A 17,116-nucleotide genomic window follows, 5' to 3' on the forward strand; every position below is an offset into this window, starting at 1 on the left:
TTACTCTAATTGAACTGGGGGGATATTCTCAAGAACGTGTTACCACTACCGCAAAAGTAGCTTAACGCAACTCTCCACATCGCAGTCCATCGCGGGAAAATAACACCTTGGGAATACGGCATTCCCAAGCCGGCGGCACCATGCGATAGGCTCACAATAACGCGTCAAATGTCTGTGATGAAGTCAACGTGATGCCGCAAAAATGCAAAACACGAATGCAAAAAAAGCTGAGATGATGCCACGTGCGATACAAAAATGAGCAAAAAACAGCCACAGGCCTCCAAATCCCACACGTCATGTGGGAAAATCCACTATAAAAAAACCACACCAAAACCCAATCAAACTGCGTAGCACCATGGATGCACACGGACCGAGTGTAGAGGACAACCCAAACCCCACAAGCCCCACAGAGGACCAGCCAGGAAACCCCTGCTCGGGGAAGGGCAAGGAGAAGAGGAAGACGGGGTTCAGTCTGCAGAAAGACCGGATCATCATCACGGAGGTGACAGTACACTACCAACAACTGTTCGTCACCTCCACTACGTCATTGGCAACACAAACGGAAATATGGCAGTCCATCGTCAACAACGTGAATGCAGTTGGAGTGTCGAGGAGGTCAATGGAGGAGATCAAGCGGCGCTGGCCTGAAGTGCACAGCCTAACCAAGGAGAAACTCGCTGCCAACAGGAAGGCAGCAAAGGTGACTGGACCTGGGACTCCTGCGCCACAGGAGGAGCAGGATGAGCTGGAGCAAGTCGTGGCCACAGTCATCAGTGCGGAGATGGTGCAAGGAGTTGGGGGTCAGACACAGCTCGATATGACCTGGCCCAACAGCAACAGGGTGATTAACGACCAGGGCCTGGGGGGGCGGAGGGAGATGGGCACAATGGCACACATGCACAATCATGCGCAGCACACTGCACACCCACAATGAGTGTGGAACATGTCCCTGAAACCCTTGGCACACTGTAACAAACATAGAAACAACAAGTAGGCCCCCGTTCACAATGTGCACAAATGGACCCTCTCCATATCACCAATGCCACAACCTACCCATGCACATGTGCTGAACCCAGAAATGCAGCGTCTCACTGATCCACACGGACTACGCAAGTGACACTGCATGACAGATAGCATGGCTACAGTCACAATACATGACATGGTGCACGAGACGACTTCGAGGTGGCTGAGTGCGGAAAACATCCGTAAAGGAGCAGGTCACACTCTGACACATCCACGTGCACCTACAACCCATGACGTCAAAAACACATCTGCAGACAAACAATGCACGAGAGTACAAAATGTGTACAAGAGCACAAAGGACCCAAGGCGTAAACATCACAGCACCCGAAAAGCACACAATCAAAGGCAAATCGACTCAAAGGGATGAGGGGCCACCAAATTAGAGCTGCAGGGCTGACTCGCCTACAATGCAGCACACACACATAGCAATCACAGCACATCAACATTGACGTCAATTTGGTACAAAGTGCAACCCTCCCACGACAGGACAGAGGACACAACTGGTGCTGGTTGTGCATAGAAAATGGCCAATAACATCTGACATTGCATGACACTGTGAGATGATGATGTACGAGTACAACCTCACACCCGTCATGTAGTCCAAATGTACACTGTTTCCCAGCAAATAGCCAGCTCCTCCAAAACAATGTACATTGTCATGCAGTCTGTATGTAAACATATACAATGCGTGAACATACATGGAACACACTGTTAACCTGCATCTCCCCTTTACATTGTATTGGGACAATCAACACCTCATGAAGAGCAGACCACACAGCTCTACAGTGATGATGAAGAGGACACCCTGCACATTTGCCCAGACACCCTCCAACGGCTCGTGGACAGCCTCCGCACACCATCCCCGGTAGCGGGGCAGCCCAGCAGCTTTGCGGTGAGCCCACACCCTGCACAGACCACACAGCAGAAAGCACCCACCACCACAGCTGGCCCAAGGGACCCCCACGACCAACACTGTGAATTCCTTTTTTTTTTTTTTTATATCTTTATTATTCAGTTCGCAGCAATACATCATACATAAATCAATCATTTAAATCACCCAAGCTATTGGGGCATCACATATAATAAAACCAAATATAAAACTCATTAAGTCCTGATGACACAAACATACTTGCGTAAAATATCTACAACTCCATATATTGTAACATTGGCTGCCAAATTTTAAGCCCTAGTTGTTTTTTCCTCAAAGATCTTATACGATAGAGGCTATATTCTAAATTAAACACATTATGAAACTTAGAGCGCCACATTTCATATGATGGCACTTCTACTTGCAGCCACATAGATGCAACACATAATCGAGCAACGGCCATCGCTATAAATATAAAATAACGAAAGGGATAGCATATATGGCTAGGTTCAATATCTTCACCCAAACCCAATAACATAACCTCTCTAGATATATTAACTTCTACCCCAGTAGTTTGTGATAGAAATGCTGAAATATCAAATATATATTGTTTTAAGGCTATACAATCAAAAAATACATGTACAATATCAGCTTTATCCGCCTGACATCTGAAGCATTTCCCATCATGAATCCCACCCCACTTCATCATCTTAACAGGTGTACAATATAAATTAAACAAAGTTTTATAATGTTGGGTGCGTAAATTTGCCGTTAATATAACTTTACTTGCCATCGCAATTGAGGATTGCACATATAGACCAGCATTACCTAATCTATCCCTCGATTTCGCATCTTGCACCTCTATATCATCCCGCTGAGTTGCCAATAATATATCATACATAGTCCCAATTTTGGCTTTTTTTGATAATGCCTCTAATAAGTCATTTGTTACCACACGTGTACATTTACAGTGTTTATTAATAAAATCTCGGACTTGCAAGTATTTGAAGTAGTCATGTTTAGGTATTTTATACCGTTCCACCAACTCGGAGAAGGGAATGATTGACCCATCCCTAAAAAAATCGCCTAAACGTCGTATCCCCTTACCCTGCCATATAGCCATTTTTGTATCCCAAAACACCGGAGGGAAAATTTCCATAGAGTTAAATGGTGTGTAGTAACCTATCCGATTTATAGGAGTAGTTTTTTGTATCCTCTTCCAGGCTTTATATGCAGCTAATACAATTTTGAACCGAGTTCTTTTAAAATAGCTTGGTTCGTAAAACTTAAGCAAGGCCTCCCTCGCCTGAATTCCCAACAACATCTGGTATACATCTGGTGTTTCAAAGGGCCTTGCTTCGGCCCCAATCACCAGGTATTGCATATTCTGCAAAAAACACACTAAATAATAGAGCGTAAAATTTGGCACGCCCCATCCACCACGTATCAGTGGGAGTGTCATATATTTTGAGGCTCGTCGACTTTTTTTCCATCCCCATATAAACCTATCTACAATAGACTGTAGCTGCATTAATTGTACGCATGGCAACTCCAACATTACCGTCCTGAAGTAATACATTACCCGGGGGAGTATACACATTTTTAAAACATTACGACGTCCCACCATTGATAAGTGGAGGCACTCTATCTTTTCCAATTGGCGTTTTGTAGCATCGAGTATACCTGCCCAATTTACTTCAACTATCTCTTGAGGTGACATTCTAATCTTTATACCCAGATATCTTGCTTCCGATATAACTCGAGCATCACCAGGACAGAGTCCCTCAGTACATACGATCTGGGTTTTAGAAATATTTAGCTTATACCCAGCAACTTCCCCATATTGCTGAGTCTGAACCTCAATCTCCCTAATTGCCTGCTCCGGATCAGATGTTACTACCACTATATCATCTGCATAAGCAAGGACACGTGTCTGTTGTTCCCCCACTGTCATTGACTTTATGCCATTATTGGTTTCCAATATTTGCACCAGTGGATTAATGTAGATAGCGAAAAGTAAAGGTGAGCAAGGGCATCCCTGCCTGGTTCCCCTAGTTATATATACACAAGAAGACTCCTTCCCCATCGTACAAATTCTAGCCCGTGGACGTTTATACATAGTCTGAAAGCTAACAAAAATTGCGGACCAAACCCCATTTTTTGCATTGTGGCCCACAGAAAAGCCCAGGACACTCGATCAAATGCTTTTTCAGCATCAAGAAAGATTAACCCCATATGCTCTTGACGTGTTGTAGCATAATCTATCAATGAAATTACCCTGTGTATATGATTCACCGTGCTCCTACCGGGCAAAAAGCCATGCTGACATAGAGAAACCAACAATGGTATAATTTTAGCTAGTCGTGTCGCAAGAATTTTCGAGTACACCTTGTTGTCAGCATTAATTAATGATATCGGCCTATATGACCCCGGATTTCTAGGAGGCTTGTCTTGTTTTTTAAATATCACTATATTAGCATCGTCCCATGATGGTGGGGGATTACCACGTTGGGCTTCTAAAAACGTAGCTAACATATCATCCTTAATCATAGGAAAAATGATCAGATATACTTCCAAAGGAAGTTTATCCGGCCCTGCCGCTTTCCCTGACGCTAGCCCTGCTATCGCTATATGTATTTCTAACATTCACATAGGAGCTTCTAGTTCCTCTCGATCAGCTAACCCTATCTCGATCAAGTCTAGGTTAGATAGATATTCCTCTATAGTACCCTGCGTGACCAAGTCCTGAGTATATAATTCTTTGTAATATAGATAGAGTACCTCCAATATACCTTCAATAGTCTCTACTACTCCCCCTTTCCCATCTTCCAATGCATCTATTCGTTGTGAGGTTTGTGAATTCAAATGCCGTGTGTTGACATGCCAGGAGGTGTTGGCAGATCAGCTACTGGTGGGTTTCGGCCTTGTGGCAGCCAAACTCGATGCCATAAGTGGGTATCTGAGTCCCATCATGGACAACGTACAGTCCCTAACGGACACCCCCTGTCCGCACCATGCTCACCGACAATCCTTGGCTGACCTCGCTGGGGCCATTACCCGAATACAAGAACTGTCTAGTCAAACAGGCTCCAGCAATGACAGCACAGAGTTGGCACAGATGCAGAGGACAATGGAGACCATGGAGCAGATGCAGGCTGGAAGTAGGGCTGCCACGGCTGAACACCCTCGACATGTAGCTGGGATCTTCCAGGCTTTGCAGATCCTCATCTTGCCTTTGCTGCCACAGAGCCTGTACCAGATGCATGCTGCAGGAACCTCAAAACACACATCTCCGGCCCCTGATGTGTCATTGGCACACAGTGATGCAACCATTACACCTCCGCCCCCTGATGTGTCAGTGGCCCACAGTGATGCAGCCATAACACCACCACACACACCGGACACCGGTGGCGTCTCAGAGGAGTAAGATGTGGTGGTAATGACTCTGTGAGGAAGGAGGTAGTAGCATCCATCACCGCCATATGGCCTGTCCCTGCCTGGTGCAGCCCTCTGCATCATGCCCTTGAACAACTCCTCCCACTGTCCTCCAGAACACTCTGCGACATTCATCAGGACCCCGACATGGACTGCCATATCTGCTCTTGTACCAATGACACAGCAATCCGGCTGAGGACTCTACTCTTCCTCTTCAGATTAACTTTGCATTCCCCTAAGGACTCTGGTTGGCCCACCACTAGGCAACCACTTAACGTGGACTTGAACTGGCCATGTACCCCTCCATCACTGAGACTCCCCAGAATGTGAATAAAACATTCCAAATCACACAGATGTGTCATGTCTATTTTCACCCACGTGTACAAGTATGGATGAATGTAGGGACGTTGATTGCTCAAAAAGGTACACCTTTGTAAACGTCATCAATGCGCATGTTTGAGCCTGACCCACATGGCCAATTAGATGACTGTGAAGGTGTGAACTAGCTGTGGCCTCATTGCACATGCACAACAATCTTGCATCCCCCAACGTAGACCCACATCCATGTATCATATAGGGCTGTGTGTGTCAATGTCAGAATCGGTAGCCCGCCTGAAGTAGTGTCCCCCATTGAATGTGGCTAAGGGACTTCTGTTTGCATGAAGTACTCACACACATCAGTGTGTACACAGTCTGTTTTAATGGATCATATTGATTCACATGGCAAGAAGTTGGACACCATACTCACATTGCTGAAGACACGTAAGAGCACAGGTCTACCAGCAACTATCCCAAACACAATGTGTGGCTCACAGAGGTGGGGCTGCCAATAGGGATTCGCCACCTATGTACCAGAGGCAGTCTGTCCCTCCCTGTGTATGGACAATGTTCTTTGAGGCACACGATTTATCAAATTAATCAACACTCATCACAGTTGTACACTGCTGAAGTTGCGTAGGCTTTATTAGCATGTGCGTGTCAGTACGGGCAGGTGATGGGCCACAACAGGCAGACAAATGCTGAAGACACTTACAGGCAGAATGGGAACGTGTCCAGGTTTAAGGAATGGGGTGGCAAAAATGTACACAAACCCTTACGGTTGGCAACGGTCTCAGCCCACCTTGCCTTGCTGGTCGAGTCATGTGATGTTTGGCGTCTGGTCATTGCCCCATGTCAGGGGACATGACTCACAGCTCATGGGATCTGCATGGAGCTGTACCACTAGACTGCGCCAACTGTGTGCTCTGCTGACAGTGAGCAGGTGAAAGGGACCAACAAGGTCACATGTCGTGCTACATTGACATGTGTGCAGTCTCCTTCCGTCAGTATGTCAGATTTAGAAACTTTGCCAAACGACGCTGTGCAGCTCCCCCCACGGGGCTGCAGCACCTTGCACAGACAGATGTGTAGCAACACATGTATGTGCATGCACATGCATTCTGAGTCCGAGCGAATACAGACATGTCCACTGTTGTACTGGCTTATGGAACCAATCCTCCAAAATGCAACACGGTGTTGGGACCTGTGCTCTGGGTGTCAATCAGTTGTTGCTGCAGGAAGATAGTTACTCATCCATAAATGCGAGTGCTGCTTCATAGGCAATCAGTTCCGAAAGTACGTCGTTCTCGAATTCAAGGAACATGAGTGAGAGTCAATCCATTTACTGGTCCGGACAGTTGTGCTCCGACCACGCAGTTTCACCAATCCGCAACACAGCCCAATAGGGGAGGACCTCAATGTGGTCACTGCACACGATGACTTGTGCAATCTCCCATCCACTGGTGCTGGCACAGACGCCACATATCAAGGCATCCCATGCCTGGGTTTCCCGGTTGCACTCCTGGTCGTGGGCCAACAGGGGCGCACACACAAGTCGTAATCCAGTTCAGCTACCGTTGTGTTGGATAGGCAGACCTCCATGGTCCACTCGAATGTGCATGATTGACAGTGGAACCATGGCTGGACGCGCGTGACGTACACCAGCTGGAAACTCAGACTGTAACTGATTCGCAAAACTGCCATTGGCAGAGCTCCCAACAGATGCAGCATTTGTGCACGGTACAGTTCCACGTGACTGGGGTTGTGCATGTGCCCAGGATTGCCTGCCATTCTGTTTGTTGGTCTCGTACCACTGGCACTCCTCAGACTGGCGGCAGTTCTGTGGACGATATGCCACAGCTCGGAGTAATGAGTTGTATCTGTGTTCAACGTTTGGATGTATGGGTTGTCTTTTTTACCAATGTGTTGGGGCATGCCATGCAGGTGTAGCTCGAGCAGAGATGAGTGTGTGTGGGGTGTGGACAAGTCGCTCTTTCATTAGCGCAGTTCGTGGTGTGGGAGTCGGCAGAGTCTGGTATGGTATCTCACTCAGGGGGTGCCGGGCGCATTGGAGACCAAGGTCGGAGGTTCGGACGTCCTTCCGACTTGTGTATTGAGACAAAGGAGCTTTCATGCCTCATTTTGGTCTGACTACTGCTTGCATTTCTGAAATGTGATATGGCCTTCGCGCTGAAATTGTTGCCAGGCCTTAGATTTTGGGTGCACCAATTGCGAGACACACGCAACAGTTGGCATGTATGTGCCAAGGGCACGATTGTCCTTGCGCTACTTGTTCAGTCTCTCTCTGTATCTCTTTCTCTCTCTCTCTGTCCTTTATGGGTGCCTGAAACATCTTCTTATCTGGGATATTGTCTTAAAGGCTGTCACTTGCAGATTATCCAGGGATGACTCGCCATGACTCTACCAAATAGTTGTTTGGTGTGGAATTTGATTGTGATGTTTTGTTTGGACTATCAATGGTGGATGATTGATTCTGCTTTTTTCGTACTCACATGGCTGTTAGTTGTTGTGATTCTGCGGCAAGCAAATGATTTTGTGCATGTTTCATGACGTTGATGTGCATTCTCTTGGTCCGGGGGAGGTAGGGGGTGCCCGGGTGTGGCACCGGGGGGGTGATGCGGAGGGGGTGGCAGTGGGTGTTGTTGCCCTCTCGGGGCTCCAGGATGCATGGTGTAGGCTTCATGGCATCTGTTGTTCTTCATGTGTGGCTGTGGTCTGGGCCTCCCTTTGATGGTGCAGGTTGTAGTCCGACTTTGCACCAGGGCTATCACCTGTTTTGTGTTCTTATCGCCGACCTGGCTGGTTGTTGGGAATGTTGAGGTGTGATGTTGTCGCGGGTTTTTGCTCAGGAACGCCTACTCTGCATCTCATTAGCAATAGTTGCTGGGGTCATCCGTGGCGATGTTTTTTGCGACTGCTATCGCAGATAAACGGGCGATATGGGCTGTTAGCACCAGCTTGTGAATAGGGCGATGAATTTATCGCGACTTTGGGTGCGCTAAAGTGCCGATTACTCGGTGATAGCTCCTTGAGAATATGCCCCTAAGAGTGTTTCTCAATCAACATCAATTATGTGGTGTTTGGCTACTTCCACGTTCTTAGCCAACAGAAGTTGGACTTTGGAGTAGTATAATTTACTATTCCAACTCCAGTCTGCGCAGCAGTAGTAAGGGTGTTGGGCTTAAAATTCAACACCACTCCACCTATGCACCTCCTAAAACCAAGTCATTGTAACGACTTGCGACCTAAATGATTGAATGCTAATGACGACTTTGTTTTATTGCCAGCGTTGTGAAGGCACAACAAGATTCCGGCTTCCGTCTAACAGATGTTTCCCATCTCCAAGTGGCAGTGGGGAAAATCTTCTCACCAATGCATTTTTTCTGTGAATGCTAGCAGGCTTCTGTTGTACTACTGGTTCTCTCACTCAGTTAATGATAGACCTCAAAATCCGGCAGGAGTTTATAGGCAAAAAACACCTTTCATATATCTAGCTCTTTGGTGGAAACCTCACAGAGTCCCTTCAGGCTGCTTCACTCAAATAAGGGCATCTGTTTCACTACCTCTCAGAGGTATTCCTGTAGCATCTGTGAATCGTCTCCCTTAACTCTATCTCGTAGGCCACTCAAAGAACTCCCTCCCAGAGATGATTCACTCTTGGAAAAAACTAGGGGTGGGCAGAATTTGTGAAATTCACTTTCGCAAATTATCGCGAAAATGTTACAAATTATCGCAAACACGCGCAAATATCGCGAAGATGCGGAAGTTTTTTTCCCGCATGTTCGCGAGATTTTCTGCATGGTTGCGGCTCGCCAACTTACCCATGTGGTTGCTCGCGGGAGTGGCCATCTTGTTTTCAGTTGTCTCGCGGTGCATGATCGCGAGAAGAAAGACGTGATCGCGCGATGCATGACGTCACTGCGGGCGCGAACTGTCGCGAGACAGCGCAAATGGCTAAAAACAATACAACATCTCATGGAGAACGCGACCGGATCAAGAAAACTTGTCGGCGAACGCAGGGATTCAGGTAAGGCGATCGCACGCGCGCGAGAATGTGTTATTTTACAGCGCGAGCAAGAAACAAATTATCGCCAAGCTGCGGAATGCGGAAATTTTGACATTTTCGCGCTTTCCGCGGAACGCAAAAATGTCAAATTATCGCAATTTCCGCGAACGGAACAAAATTTTAGCCCAGGTCTAGAAAAAACCTTCTCTGATTGACTGTCCACAATCACACTTAATTCTTCCAAGACATCAACAGCCATACTCACTAGGCACTTTCCATGCTGCCTTACACACAAGTGCCTAGAACATCTTAGCCACACTAACACCCCTGTTGAAATCAATCACAGCAACTCAGAAACAATAAATATTAACACTCAGCAGTCTCACACAACAACCAAACAGATGTCATACCATCTCAAACTTGCTGATAATCCACAAGCACTTCCAAGTCCTGTGCTAGACTTATTTTCTAAAATTCGGTGTTCACTGCATTCATGTCTCCTACTTAAGAAATATCGGTCTCAATCTAGAAAGAAAGCACCGCCCGCAGCCCCCCCAAAAAAGTTCAGAAATTGGCACCTGAATGACACAGACAAAAACATATTCTTAATCCCTGTGCTGTCGATTATCACAACAATATCCAGTAAAGCCCCAAATGGCAAAATCCGTTCTAAAAAATTCGAACCTCAATGAAAATTCTTCTGCATACTTACAAAAAATAAGCACCCCGTTAAGTTAAACCAATAGTGTGTCTAGAACATCCATAAAACTCTAGCCTCTTAATTGAACATTCTGGTGAGGTTACTGCTCTCCCAGCGCGCAGCTCCACCGTGAGTGCCTCTGCAGCTGCTGACCGCTGTTCGAGGCACTATACCTACCACTGCGCTCCATGCCTGCCCGCTTCCTTGCATTCTCCTTTTCTCCATCTGGCATTTACATTTCTCCTTTTTCCTTTTTGTTTTTTTCATTTTTCCTTTTCCCTTTCTCAACCTTTTCATTTCTTTCCCATTCTATGCCGTTTCTTTTTTCCTACCGCTGCTGCCCCCACAGCCATTTCCCCGCGTGTTCGCGCTCCCGCCTCCCAGCTGTCTGTCCTCTCTTGACTCCCACTTAATTGCGGCTTCTGTGCGTTAGGGCGAGCAAGACCCCTGACCTTCTGGTTAGGTTACTGCTCTTCCAGCTAACAGCTCCACCGTGAGTGCCTTTTGCCGCTGCTGACTGCTGTTCGAGGCCCTGTACCTACCACTGCGCCCCTTGCTCATGCCTGCCCGCTTGTTTGCAGTCTCCTTTTCTCCGTTTGGCATTTGCAGTTCTTTTTTTTTTGTCATTTTTACTTTTCCCTTTCTCAGCCTTTTCATTTCTTTCCTGTTCTGCAGTGTTTCTTTTCCCCAGCTGCTGCTGCCCCATTCACCCCTCTCCTGAGTGTTCCCACTACCTCCTCCCAGCTGTCCCACTCTGCCCCGGCCCCCTACTTAATGGCGGATGCCAAAAGCAAGCCTGCCTGTGCCTGCCCGTAACCCTACCGCAATCAGCACCAGTAACCTTGGTCCTCCCACCCACCAGCTCTACAGCTCTACAGCTCTCTACGCACTCAACATCGGCAAGAACAACTGCAAGCTCTTTTCACCTGTCGACACCCATGGACCCTTCTCCTGCCTCCACTGCTGCCACTCCTTTTCCTTAGCTGAGACCAAGGACCCACCTCCAGCAACAACTTCATCGCACCCCAAACCCTGCAATGCATCCTCCTCAACATCTGCTCCCTCCACCTACACACCATGGAAATCTGGGACCTCCTCGACAGCACCACGACTGAGGTCGCCTTCCTTACCGGAACCTGGACGAATGCCGCCTCAGGACCTCACATCGCCATCGCCGTCCCTGAAGGTTACAAGAACACTGGAAGCAACCGCCCCAACTGCCTCGGAGGAGGCATCGACATCGCTCTCAAGTCCAACCTCCGACTGAGCACCTACACCGACGGGCCCACAGAACTGATTGAATACCTCCACTTCTAGATAAAGACCAACCCAATCACCACCCTCCGAGGTACCCTAACCTACAGACCTACACCTACACCCCCAGACCCCGCACACATTTCCCTGACTCCATCACCGACATCATCATCCTGCAAGCCAACACCTCCACCGACTACACCTTGCTGGGAGATCTCAATTTCCACCTTGACAACCTCCAAGACCGTAACTTCACCTCACTCCTGGACAGCCTCCTCAACATCAGACTCAAACAGATTGTACCAGAACCCATGCACTCAGCAGGAAACACCCTTGACCCCATCTTCACAGCAGGAAACTCCATCACCTTCAGCCCCACCTCAGAACTCCCATGGATGGACCATAGTTGCGTCAACTTCACCTTCAAAACAAACATCACCAGCAAACGTCCACACCAGCTCCAGTGCAGGAACTGGAACAAGATCTCTGACGACCTGCTCACTGCCTCCTTCAGCATCTCCTCCCCCACTATCTCAGACAGCGACCCAACCACTGCCACCATACCCTAAACAATTGGTTCACCGACTGCACCAACACCATCGCCCCCCTCAAGAAAACTTCCAACCCACACTCCAAGAGAGCCAGCTGGTTCACCACCGAACTCCAAGAATCTAGAAGAACCTGCAGGTACCTCAAAAAGTTATGGAGAAACTCCAAAACCACAACAGACCTCAACAACTTCAAAGCAACCACTGCCGCCCACCACAAGCTTATCAGATACTCAAGGAAGAAAGTATTCCAGGACAGAATCTCCACCCATGCCCACAAAAGCAAGGAACTCTTTGGCATCATCAAAGAGTTCGGTGAACCCAACAGTGAGTCAGACAACCGACATCCCACCCTCGCAGATCCTCTGCGACAGACTCAGCGCCCTCTTCCATCATAAAATCAAGAGCATCTTTGACAACTTCGACGATGACAACCTACATGTTGACAACCTACAACCTACCTACAGTTCCCTAAACCAGGCAGCTGACACTTGACAGCTGGACCGCCCTCACCACTGAATGCAAAAACAACAATTGATGGACAGAATGCAGAACAATGTCATACATTCACCCCAGTACAGAGATCTGGGCCTAAATCCATCATTTGTTCGCTCACCATGCCATTCCAGTTTGAACCCAGCCATATGCAAATCAGTCTTGACCCTGTGCCTCATGGGAACAGTCCAGCCCGAACTGCCAAGCCAGGTCCTCCCTGGACTGGAAACAAGAATCCTAGGACTGGTTTCGGGGTTTCACCCCTCATCAGCCGGGATAGCTCGATTCCAGTGGCATGGAGAGCACGGGACCCACGTCTAGGCATACCCGTCCCACTCGGGGTGACAAATGCAAAAACAACAATTGATGGACAGAATGCAGAAAAAATGTCATACATTCACCCCAGTACAGAGATCTGGGCCTAAATCCATCGTTTTTTTGCTCACCATGCCATTCCAGTTTGAACCCAGGCATATGCAAATCAGTCTTGACCCTGTGCCTCATGGGAACAGTCCAGCCCGAACTGCCAAGCCAGGTCCTCCCTGGACTGGAAACAAGCATCCTAGGACCAGTTTCAGGGTTTCACCCCTCTTCAGCCAGAATAGCTTGATTCCAGTGGCATGGAGAACACGGGACCCACGTCTAGGCATACCCGTCCCACTCGGAGTGACAAATGCAAAAACAACACTTGATGGACAGAATGCAGAACAATATCATACATTCACCCCAGTACAGAGATCTGGGCCTAAATCCATCGTTTTTTTGCTCACCATGCCATTCCAGTTTGAAACCCGCCATATGCAAATCAGTCTTGACCCTGTGTCTCATTGGAACAGTCCAGCCCGAACTGCCAAGCCAGGTCCTCCCTGGACTGGAAACAAGCATCCTAGGACCGGTTTCGGGGTTTGAAGACACCCTGAAGACTATGAAGTAAACCCACCCTGGGGCCCCCAAGGACCTCTGCCCCACCACATCTACCACAGAGCTCCAGACATCATCACCCCGAGCTTCAACGAATCATCAACCGCTCCTTGGAGACCGCCTCCTTCCTCAACGACTGGAAACACGCCGAGATCAACCGTCTCCTGAAAATACCTTCGGCCTCCCCCACTGACCTCAAAAACTTCAGACCAATCTCTTTACTCCTGTATCCGGTAAAAGTAATTGAAAAAGCTGTCAACTCGCCTCCTTCATAGAAGAAAACAATATCCCCGACTCCCAATCAGGCTTCAGGAAGAATCACAGCACTGAAACCGCCCTTCTCGCCGCGACAGATGACATCTGCTCCCTCCTTGACAGAGGACAGACTGTGGCTCTCATCCTCCTGGACCTATCCGCTGCCTTCGACACAGTCTCACACCGCACTCTAGCCCGCAGACTCCACGACGCAGGAATCTGTAACAAGGCCCACGACTGGATCCGCTCATTCCTCTTCAGCAAAATCCAGCGGGTCAGACTCCCTCCTTTCCTCTTCGAACCCACACCAACCACCTGCGGAGTCCCCCAAAAATCCTCCATCAGCCCAACCCTGTTCAACGTCTACATGGCCCTGTTAGCATCCATCGTCAGATCACACGGACTCAACATCGTATCACACGCAAACGACACCCAACTCATCCACTCTCTATCCAATGAACCTAACATCTCCATACAAAACTTTCAAGAAGGAATGGAAGCAGTCACCAGGTGGATGAAGAACAGCTGCCTACAACTCAAAATGGAAAAAAACGAAGTACTCATCATGGGCACACACCCGACGCCTGGTGACACGTGGTGGCCCCCCGCATTCGGGAATCCCCCTCCCCGATGGACCACGCATGCAACCTCAGAATCATCCTGTACTCCGAACTCAAAATGGACCGCCAGATCAACACTGTCACCTCTACCTGCTACCACACCCTCCGCCTCCTCCCAAAGACCTTCAACTGGATTCCCCTCAACACAGGAAAACCATTACCCATGCCCTCATCAGCAGCAGACTGGACTATGGCAACTCACTCCAGGCTGGGATCAGCAAGAACCTCACCCGCGAACTCCAGAACATCCTGAACTCCACCCCCAGACTAGTCCCCAACCCACTGCGCCACTGCCACATCAGCCAACACCACACTACCCTGGCTACCCGTCGAGAAGAAAATCACCTTCAAGCTTCTCACCCACGCCCAAAAATGCCCCACAACACTGGACCCGCCTACATTGACCACCGCCTCTTGTTCCTCACACCCTAAAGATCCCTCTGCTCAGCCCAGCTCTCACTTGCAAAGGTACCACACAGCAAGAAGACCAGAACAGGAGGATGCTCCTTCTCCTTCCTAACGGCCAAGGCATGGAACACCCAACCTCTCCACCTCTGACAGACACCAACACTCTCCAAGTTCTTGAAGGACCTCAAGACCTGACTCTTTGATGAATCACTGTGAACCTCTAGGAGATGCGTACACCCCCCTTAGCGCCTCAGACCCTTTCGGGTGAGTAACTGCGCTTTAAAACCCCCTGATTGATTGAAAATAGGCATGAAAATCTAGCTTAGAGTGCAAAAGTGAAAATGAGTGTACACTACTTCTGTAAAGACACATCATTTTACTATAACCTATACAATAATCAAGGACGAAACCTCTAGGCAATGCAGTCAATATTTTAATCATATTACTCAGAGTACACCAGTTTTCTTATATATTTCTTAGCTTTAGACAAATTTACAAAGGTACATTTTCTGTTAGATGAACAATTATGCTTCTGGAATGTATTATTTGGCTGTTTGTGTACCTAAAATCACCACTGTCCCAAAGGAAAATTGATTTTGTTCGCAAATCACGGATTACATTTCTTTAATTATCATATTGCTTCTCCAGCATAGCTAAGCATCAACCCATCTGTTAAGGTGGCATCGTGCCCACAGAATCCATTAGCAGTTCATACAGGGTGAATCTATGAACTTAGAATAAGGTTAAAAGATGTGGTCTGTGGCAGGAAAGTGTGTAATCTATATGGGAAGGTTATTGTGCTGGGTATTGGGTCCTATTCAGAGGACTGTCTGTCAGCTAGTGCAGGTGCCGAAGGCATCATAGTTAATGGGAGCAGCCAGGAGAGTTTTAATGGAGTGGAAATGCTGGATACTAGCCAAGCTGCTGCCCTCACTCTAACGCTGTGACAACTGGGAGAGTAAGTCACACTATTTGAGGGAGAGGAAGATAAAAAGGGTGAGACTAGAGACAGCAGTAGGAATTAGTCACAGTGGACTATATTGCGCAAAAAAGAGAAAGCAGAAATGCATCTTTACTAATTATTGAAATATCTACAAATGTTTTTCAATTGAATGGTTTTCGTAAGATGTCAGATTCATTTTGGTAATTGGCCTTCAAGTAAAAACATATGGGGCATCTATTTTCTGTTCATGATCACTTTTACCTCCATGCTGCCCTCTTACCCCATCAACTCTCTTTTCTTTTTTAATTGCTCTTCCTGCAGGCTATCAGCTTATCTCAACTCCCTCAAATGTTTTTTTTTATTTACCCATCTCTTCTACCCACTCTTACATCCTCTTCACCACTTCCCCTCCTATTTGTGTACTAATGCCTCAACCCCTACCTATACGCTAGTTGTCTACTGTGAGAAAGTGGATTATTAGTTGGGGTGGGTAATAATGTCACTATTCTTATTAGGTCCAGCAAAGAGTTCAAAGCATACCTTCTAAGATATGGTGCACTTCTGCTCTCTCCTTGTGCTGGTGTGCTTGTGGCAGTCAGCTTTGTGTCATGACGATGTTGTGGTCACGATTGTTTTTGTACAGCAAGGGATACCTTCCTGCACAAAAACAATCCTTAGGGACATATCCTACTTGGTATGTCTGCTGCACAGTACAGCACACATGCAAAAAAGAAGTAACGAGAGGAAATAAATATATTTCTCCTCATTATACCTCTCTCGGGTGGGCGCACAATTTTGGCGAACACCCAGGCTTAGTGGTTTGTGACTTTAGAAAATCTGGGTATAGAAATAGTGCCAGAAAGCAAAAAAATGCAAACCCCAGGTAACTGGTTGGAAAAGGGTTTGGTTTGAGGCCAACTATGTTGTAGTGTGGGTTGGATACACAGGTCAGGTTTGTCTCAATCGCAAAGTTACATTCACACTTTCTAATGAAGGAGAGTCTTCTGCGGAAAAAGGCTGCGAGCTGTATCTAAAAATGCCTCAGCATTGACAGGTTGATGGACGATGAGATCACAGTGAAGCTGTCAATGACGGTGGGAAGAGGAAAAGTCCATAGTTTGTGCCCAGGAACTAGTCAACGCCAATCGAATGCTGCTCGTCGTTGGACCCAATGAAGCCTTCTAACTTAGGATTTAAACTCTTTTCTGGAAGTCGGATTTCTTTAGATGGGGCTTAAGGCTGTAGCCAAGGAGAGTTTGGCGTCGTCGGCTGCCAGTCAGCATCAGTCCCGTTGAAACTGA

The sequence above is a fragment of the Triturus cristatus genome, chromosome 11 (genome assembly GCF_964204655.1).
Source record: "Triturus cristatus chromosome 11, aTriCri1.1, whole genome shotgun sequence".
In the NCBI taxonomy this organism is placed as follows: Eukaryota; Metazoa; Chordata; class Amphibia; order Caudata; family Salamandridae; genus Triturus; species Triturus cristatus.